This window comes from Artibeus jamaicensis, unplaced genomic scaffold, assembly GCF_021234435.1.
Source record: "Artibeus jamaicensis isolate MK-2021 breed Jamaican fruit bat unplaced genomic scaffold, CSHL_Jam_final contig_426, whole genome shotgun sequence".
NCBI classification, from domain to species: Eukaryota; Metazoa; Chordata; class Mammalia; order Chiroptera; family Phyllostomidae; genus Artibeus; species Artibeus jamaicensis.
In genome coordinates, this window is record NW_026521826.1 from 1061966 (window position 1) to 1071277 (window position 9312).

At 41.9% G+C, this 9312-nt stretch overlaps 1 pseudogene; it reads right to left on the reverse strand.

Moving 5' to 3' along the window:
- Positions 1-5575: 5575 nt before the first annotated feature.
- Positions 5576-5956, reverse strand: LOC128627514 (40S ribosomal protein S24-like; annotated as a pseudogene).
- Between the last annotated feature and the right edge of the window lie 3356 nt (positions 5957-9312).

The window sequence follows — 9312 nt, forward strand, 5'->3', positions numbered from 1 at the left end:
CCGTGACCCTCTCCCTACTCCCTCCCACCTCCCTGTCTTTTCTAGTCTCCCCGCCCACGGGGCGCCCTGCAGTAAGCCTGGCCACGCCCTCCAGCCCTAGCCCACGCCCTGCGGCCCCAGCCACACCCTAATCTGACCCTAGGCCACGCCCAGGGAGCTGTGGGTGTGTCCTAATCTAAAAGGGAACTGCTAGTTTGTAGCTGCAGACTCCTCTAAATGGCTGCACTGGGAAGCCACTTCCAAATGCATGAGTCTGTCGCAGATAGTCCTGAAATATCCTGGAAGGAGATGTTTTTCATATCTGTCTAGTTCTGCTGAATCGAATCAGGATAGATCTCTAAGGGGAAAAGAAGCAGCTATATTTCCTCCAGATCCCAATTCTCTGTAGAGGAGCTTGGAACGTGGTGGAGATTTTAGTAGTTACAAAAACCCTTCGAATTTTCTCCAAGGATCACAAGTTAGAGGGGCTGCCCTGGCAATTTGATGTCAGGAAGGAATATGGATCACCATTCTGAATATAGACAGCTTCGGGCTTATCCTGCCATTGTCTCTTGTCTCTGGGCCTGAGGTGTCTCAGACTGTCCGGAGTCTGTAGCAGAGCACTTGAACTGGCCCCAGCACTTCATGCAGCTGAAGTAGGTTTAGTGAACATGGGTGAGTCTGTCTACAAAACATAGTACTAGGAGCATTTACCACACAATGTGGGGTAGTAGTTTTAAGTGTTACAGTATATTCAATTAATTTTATCCTGAATCCTGAGAAACAAGTGGATAAGTACGAACATGGGAAGAACCTTCTGTTGTCATTTGAAAGGTTGGTAGACTGATAATGATGATGATGATGATAATAATAAAAAAACAAATGGTGTTTCATTAGGCCAACTCTGCCAGGCTTTGTAAAAGGTACTTTGAATATGGTATCTTGCTTAATCTTTAGAACAACCTACATGTCACAGGATCTCTGTTTCCTCCAATTACAGACAAGAAAACAGTCTCAGAGAGAGACCAGCCTGGGCAAGGCCAGGGCTGGAGCCCCAGCCAATTGCTGTCACTACACCACACTTTTCTTAGTAGAACGGGCACTTCAATAGCAGGCTGGGAAATACATTAATATATTTAAGTCAGGAAAGGACATAAAAGAATATAAATGTTTTGTGGGGTTTTTTAATTTGGTTTTTTAAGGAAAGTAAAAACATGAGAAGTTATGGAGAAGTTGGCTGGTAATGGCTAGGCAGGGAGAAAATATTGAGGGAGAGCAATCATCCTAAAAGGATGGTGGCTGCTTAAATCCCAGGGACAGGGAAAGGGATAAAATAGGGCCCAGAGGTGGGAGAGACAAGAAAAAATGTAGAGGTTAAGAACTCCAGAGGGATGAGCATTGAGGAGTTGAGTATTACTAGGAACGACTGAGGCTCATACTGAGATTGTGTAATGAATAGATGGATTGAGGAAGCCTTCTAGAGTGATTTCAGTGCTGGCTACCACTCGGATCACATGCACCGCAGCCATGAAGCCAGACGAATGTGTGCCTGACAATGGTTGTTAAGAGAGGCCTAAAAGTCCATTATTTATAATGTGATGTATTTTACTAGTCCTTGCTGCCAGCCATGAAATTATACACAAGATTCGTGCTAAAAAATGACTTCAGTTTTTTTTTTAAATGAAAGTTACTAAATTCTACACTGCCCGAATCACACCCATTGTGCAAGATTTGTGATGGATTTCTCATTCAGGCTCTTATTTCGGTAGCTTTTACTCTTTAAAAACATAGTGCTAAAGAGGAACTAGTCTAGATTTCATTTCTCTTGGACAGAATTAGCTTCAAAAAAACATCAAATTAATATGCAGGAGTTTTATTTTAGGAACTATTGTGAACATGTGTTTTCAAACAAGTGGAGAGCAATTTATGCAAATCTAATGTACAACAGTGAAAAATTGCGTAGCGTATAGCATTCGAGTATATACTACAATTTCATTTCATGTCATAAGTGATTTAAACATTGCTGTTAGCTAACTATCAACTGCTATCCTATTTAAAAATAATTTTAAATAATATTCTGCCATGGCCCAAGTGGCTCAGAAGGTTGGGCATTGTCCCACATACCGAAGGGTCACAGGTTTGATTCCTGGTCAGGGCACATGCCTAGATTTCTCCCTCCCTTCCTCTCTTTCTCTAAAAACAATAAAAATTAAAATAAATAAACATCAATATTGTGCAGTACTGGCCCCCAGTCTACTCACCCTGAGGATGGTAGACACGAACAGGTAAAGGTGTTCCTTCATGATGTTCTGCTGTCAGAAATGATAATCTGGCCTCAAGCCTTGTGCCCAACTTCATTTTTCAGCCTTTCTCCCTGGAAAAGCTTGACTTGGAGAGGTTTTTGAACCCTAAAATATCAATGTCTGATGAAATAACCAAGTTAGAAATCACGCTATTGAGGAACCAAAGGTTTCCAAATGAATCTCTCAGTTAAGGGTTCAGTTCCAACACACTCTCATTTCCACAGCACCTGCTTTTTATTTTCATCTTGTCTTTGAATCCTGACAGTACCTGGACTCAGACACACTAAATTGGCAGAGAGAAGGAAATCAAAACCAAACTTCCAAAACCCCTCACCGTCTGGGTTACACTTTGGAAAAGCATCAGGTTCTCATCACCTAGTTAGTTGTTTTAAATGTCTGCACAAAAAGTCTGTACAAAAAACCCGGAGAGCGCAAAACATAAAGTAATCCAGATAATTTGTCACATAAACAGCAGGAAAAAAAGCATGATGATGCTATCGCTTCACTGTCAGGTTTTAATTGTTCATTGGGAGTTAAAATTTCCAAGGCTATAGACAGCTTCCTGCTTTAACTCTCAGTGGGGTGTGATAAACCATTCCCATCATTTCTAGGCAATTGATTAGATACCAATGTCACAAGAGGTCCGGCCTGGAGCTTTCAACACACTTTTTTTTTCTTTCTATTAAATTTCTATTTTTTTATACCACCCAGAGAATACTAGGACCTACTCAATATATTTTATTACTTCACTAAGAGGCAAAGGAAAAATGAAATTAAACTATTGTAGTTCTTAAAGAGCAATATTGAAACACATAATCCCCCAATTCAAGGAATCCTATAGCGGGGGTTACACTGTTACAGGTGAGTCACTACAAGCTTTTGTAGAAGATGGTTACAAGCTTATCTTTGAGACTGTTCTGACTCTACAGCTGCTGTGGAAAACAATATGGCAGTTCCTGAAAAACTAAACACAGAATTACCGAATGAACCAGCAACACTGCTTCTGAGTATATGTATCCAATAGAAGTGAAAGCAGGGACTCAGATAGATATGTGTGCACTCTTGTTCACAGAAGCATTATTAACAACAGCCAAAAAGTGGAAACAGCCCAAGTGTCCACTGATGGACGAGTAGGTAAATAAATGTAGTAGGTCCATGCAATGGAAAATCAGTTAGCCCATTAAAAAGGACTGAGATTCTGATAATGCTACAATTTAAATAAACCTTAAAGACATTATGCTAAGTGAAATAAGCTGGACACATGAGGACAAATATTATATTTTTTCACTTAGGTGAGGTGCCTAGATTAGTCCAATTCACGGATACAGAAAACAGACTAGTGGTTACCGGGGGCTGGAGGCAGGGGATGGGGAGTTAGTGCTTCGTGGGCACTGAGTTTTAATCTGGGAAGATGAAAACATTGTGAAGGTGGATGGTGATGACACTCACCCAACAACCTGAGTGTCCTTAGTGCCACCGAACCGTACACTTAAAAATGGATAAAATGGTAAATTTTAGGTTATGTATATTTTATCAGAATAAAAATACTTTGACTTCAGATAGCTGTTTGTAAATAGCTTGTAAAATTATTTCTCTCACTAGATTTGCTAGTGTAAATAATAAGTCATCATTTTAAACTGTTATTAATTTTTAAAACTGAAATTGTATCAGTATTCATTTTAAAGACTTTTAAATTAAATTGCCTTTTTTTTCATGACCAAGCAATTTCCTTCGGCACTGTGACAGAATCAAAGGTGTGTGGTGGCTAGATGCTCACTAAGCCCTTTTCTCCTCCTCCTGGGCACATAGCCGCACTGCAGTCCCAGCCTCCCTGGCAGTTAGGTGGGGTCCGCAAGTGCTAGCCAATGGCCTGTGGTAGAAATGACATGTACCTTCCAGAACTGGCCCATTAAAAACCTGCCCCCCCATCCACCATCTTCACTGTCTCTCCATTCAAGGGCGTGATGGAGAAAATCCCTAGAACCTAGAGAATAGAGTCACAGGAGAGAAGGGGGCTGTACCTGAATGGCCACATAGAACACAGCCCTCCTACCAATCCTGACTAGGAGAAAATGGGAGTGAAATTTTTACTTTTATCACCCTAAACCACTGAGACGTGGGGATTATTTGTTCTAGCAGATAGCTTACCCTGACTGATAGAGAGTACTGTCCTGGTGAGAAAATCAGGGGGCTCGATATGCAGATTGAAAACCACCCTCCCCTTCCAGTCATTGACAACGACATTAAAGGGCTCCCCCCGCCACATGGCTTCCAGATCCTTGAGAGAACTATTGACGTGTTAGCGGCAACTATTAGCACATAATAATGGGATTATTGATCTCTGATAAAAACCAGTGTTGAGAGTGAAGTTAAAAAGAATAAAATTAAATCCCAAAAAGTCAGCAGGGAAGTTATTCACTGACTGTAAGTCTAGGTCTGTGCGTCTGAAGAATACCGAAGTGTAGTTTTGTCCGTGTTGAAAAACAAAATGGTGTGGACTCGAAGCAAACATTAAAAGGATGCCTTGAATTTAAAATTCAAGTAACTTAATTATTTTTTCTGTAAGTAATATGGATAATTTATCTGTTTTCATTTCAGGATCTTTTAAAATTGTGTGTGTGAAGGGGACAGGTTTGCTGTGGCATTAGTTTGAATTCCTATTCATGAACCTTGTTTAAAATGTTTTTTAAAGTCCTTGTAACAGTGGAAAGTTGAAACAGTGGGAAGTCATAAACCACCTGACTGTTCTTTTGACACTGTTTCTGTAAGTGCTGAGTCTGAGTAATACGTAGCTTGTAGATGAACAGTGGGTTTGTATAAGAGTCCTAGGGACTAACTTCAGAAGACACAGACTCTGACCTTCAGGCAGCCCAGCTCTGGGAGATGTGCGACCTTCATCTGTGGAGACAGGACGAGGTGAGGCCGGGATGACTAAACCAGGATGACGCATGCCAGGCCCTCACTTGTCAGAATAAACTGTGCCCGTCCCCACACGCAGAGAACTTGTCCACCCTCCTCCTTTCATCTCTTGGTTCAGCTCCCCTCTCCCTCCTTATAAAAGTTCCTGCTTCCACTGAGGTGTAGACATGGGCTTTGAGACAAGAGTCCCCCATCTTCCAGGTGGCCAGCACCTGAAAATACTTTCCTTTGCTTCGGCACCTTTCTCTTGAGTATTGGATTTCATAGCTGCAGGCAGCCAGACCTGCTTTGGGTTACAGTACGCACTTAGTTTACTAAGCCTCCCATGAAAAAAAATCGGCACAATCATCTCAGATAAAGTCACTGAAGAACCCTTACTCCTCCTTTTCACGAGCACTAACATTGGCCCTTGCAGTCCCCTGACTTTCTTCATTCTGTCCTTGCATTTCTTTCTGGTTGTTGTTGTTTGAGATCTTCCTTTTCTCATATAGGCTGTGTCTTGCAAGTCTAGATTTGGGTTCATTTTTCTTTATGTAATCCAAGGAATCCTAAATCATAGCAAAGGCACCCAAATGGGTTCTGAATCCAAACACAAAGGCAACGTCTGGTGTGGTCTTATGCATTTTGGCTAGTTTTTTCTGAATTTCTGTCTTGGGTACTGCTGCCTTCCCAGGATGAAGGGCGTCAATGACCACTTATTTCCTCAGAAGTAGTCTGCTGGTCTTGAACTTCCTGGTCCAGATAGTCACTGTCATTCATGATGACAGCCCACCTAAAACTTTTGGTACTATGTAAGGAATACTCCTTTGAAACCATCATTCGCCTGTGCGAATCGTTGGGAAAATTGTATTGCTTACTTAGTAAATATTGCTGAGAAGTAACAATATAGTAAAATATATAAATGTTATGTGGTAGCTAGAATAACTGAAGAGTGGGGTTTGCTTCATTCTTCCAGCTAAAACGGGGTGCAGGGGTGGAGCAGCGGGGCGGGGCCCAGGGCCCAGGGTCTTCTATTATAACAAGTCTCCTGACAGGAGCAGCTGTATTCTCAGTGAACATGGGGAGTCAGACAGTACTGACCAGAAGTAGCTCCAACAATGAAAATAAAATTTTAAAAAATCTGAAAAAGAAGAAGAGGAGGAAGAAGAGGGAGAAGAAAAGGAGAAAGAAGAGCTCCTGAGCCTAACAGACTTGATGACAATTCCTGTCCCCTCTACTTTATTGGTGTGGGACTGCTTCATTTCCCCTGGGCTACAGTGTCCTCATAGAAAATGACAATACTATTATCACCCTCCGGCAGCTTGCTGGCTATGCTTCAATCCATTCTCCTCCTCGTTGACACTAATAATTTAGCTGGGTTTGTGGTCACCCAGTTAAAGATTACACTTTGCAGCCTCTCTTGCAGCTAGGTACGGCCATGTGACTTAGCAGATTTGATACAGGCCCCATCCTTCTGGGAGATGGTGAAAATTAAAGAGACCTCTTTGGAGTTTACATGTTGAGGATGGCAGAGACCTCGTACTTTTGTAGGGTTTGTGTGGGGATTAAGCGTTATGCTATGTAAAAGTGTCTTATCCTAAGTCCTCAGAACAATAATACTGGGAGGTTGGCTAGACAGAAGGGGTAATTAGAATTTAAGTACAGGGAACTCAGAAACAGCAAATAGAGTGAGGTAAATAGTGTTCTTTTAGACAAGAGAGTAGGTGGGCCTCAGGGAGCAGCACTCTAAGAGGTCACCCAAATAAAGGGCATCAGACAGAAAAGCCCAGGAGCCAGGGAGTCAGGAGTGGGCACTTGACACCCAGGCTGGGGCAACAAAATCAACTTTGAGAGTTTTAGAAGGAGTGTAGGAGTAAGGGTTTGGAATATCAGCCTGTATAAGTGGCACTGGCAATAATGCTAATAATAGTAACAAAGTAACTATCATTTAGTGATGGTCTATGTGCCTGTCCCTATTCTAATAGCCCCTTGTAAACATTTTTAAGATTTTTATACTTAAATTGTCCCCGTTTTATAAACGTGGAAACTGAGACTTAGACATGTGAAGACTTTTTGCTCAAAGTCTCATAGCTGAGATTTAAATCTAGGATGAGCTGACTCCAAAACCTAAAGGCTAAAAACTGACTACCCAGCAATTCAAGTACTTAGCATAGTACATAGCCAAAGGGATCAATAACTGTCCACTGTTATTGTCTAGATAAGGGAAAGAGTGTTTGGCACAGATCAGCAGAAGCAAGATTAGAGCTACATTACCTGTGAGGTCAGGCTTCCTACGTGCTGTGTGTGTGTCTGTTCATATGTGTGTGTGGGGGAGGGGGCACTAGGGAGAAGTAAGGACACTGAGTAAAAAAAGCTGACTCGCATTAGAGAGCAAAGAAGTGAGGAGTCAGGGAGCTGTAGTTCCTAATTCCACCCATTCTTCTCTTTTCTTTAGTTGTTTGAAGGAGGAACTGGATGCATTGAGAACAGACAAGCTGTAAAGACAAGCTACCCCATTCCTTGATTGTCACAGAAGCAGAGACTTTTAGAGCCAAAAGATCTGAAAAACAATCTAGTATCTAACCCTCTCCTCTTGGAAGGAGGTAAAGGACAGTCACTGGGATTTTTTTTAAAAGCACCCACTGCTGAGAAATAAGCCAACTCTAAAAAGCTTTTAACTCAAAGGATCTGAAGCCCCAGAGAAAGGTTCGAGCTGTACAGAGGCAGAGTGAGTCAGAAAGCTCTCCATCGTCATGGGACATGTGTGAGGTTAAGGACAGAATATGTCCCTAATGGTAAACGGTGCGACAGGAAAACTTCTGTGTTAGGTGTTGTCATTCTTTCTTAAGTTATCTCAAAATAGTTTAGGTCATTATTCTGGTATTTAGATGGTAATAAAATGTAGGATGGTGGGGCCATTTTAATAAAGAACTATCTTTTCTAACAAAAGGAGCATAAATGTATAGTGTTTCAATAGACAGTTTTATTGGAGCATCAGGCACATGGTGTTTTAATTGATGCAGAAGAACCTATTTAATGAATATCATGAAATATATAAAGCCTAGTAGTAACATAAACATCTGTGAACCCTCAGGCCAACATTACTAATATCACAGATGCCTCCTGCACACTTTCTAGTCTTCTTACCTCTCTACTTACCCAGCCCTCCCCACCCTTTGCAGGGCGGACACTCTCCTAAGTTTTATGTTCATTGTTTTCTTACTAATCTTAGACACACCCCATATTTCAGGCATCTCTGCCACTACCATATACTGGATGTCGAGTTCCAGAAGAGGCAACGGAATTAAATAACTGGTTTCATTATTTTAATTGGAGCAGTGTTTTGACATCAGTGGCCTGAAAGGTAATACTGGTTGCGTCTTATTTTGCAGCCAGTTTTGGTGCATTTCTCTGTGCCTTTGGTCCTGACTCTGGAAATGATGTGCCAGAGATGACACTGGCAGAGCTTTTGAGGTGAAGAGGCTGGGGGTTGACGCGCGCTCGCTCTGAGACAGACGTTTACGCGGTGCTCTATGTCTAGGAAGCCATGTGCCACTGAGCATGCGCCATAAAATTCCTCGGTCTGATCCACAGATTGGATTGAAGCCCCTTTTCCTTGGTTGGAAGTCCTCTCTCATTGATAAATTGCCCAAAACCCCAGCTTGGTTCTTCATTGCTCACACCTGCCCCTGCGGATGCACCTGCCGGAGCAATTCCTGCGGTTCTGCTCTGATTCACGATTTGAGGATGGCTTCCTAACCAATGGGGGACAAACAGAAAGGCAAAAAGGAAAAAAGGGTAGAGAAGACAGAAGTTGAGATTAATCAGGGACCTATTTAAAAGAAAAGCTACTCCTCATCACTGATATAGAAAACAATGCAAGCTTTCAAACTTTTGGCAAGTACAATATTTTAAAATGAACCACATAGGAACAAGATATCACTTAGACCTCTCGAAGATGGGATTCTTGCTTTCCTTCTGGCATGGGTGAAATCATAGAAATGTTTACTTAGGGAAAACTTTGCGCTTGCCTTCTCTCCTCTTTTAAGTAACAGGACATCCTGGCTTATCAGCATCAAACATATTTCTGTCAGCATCCAAAGAACACGGAGGAAGTGTTAAAGGAGAGCGG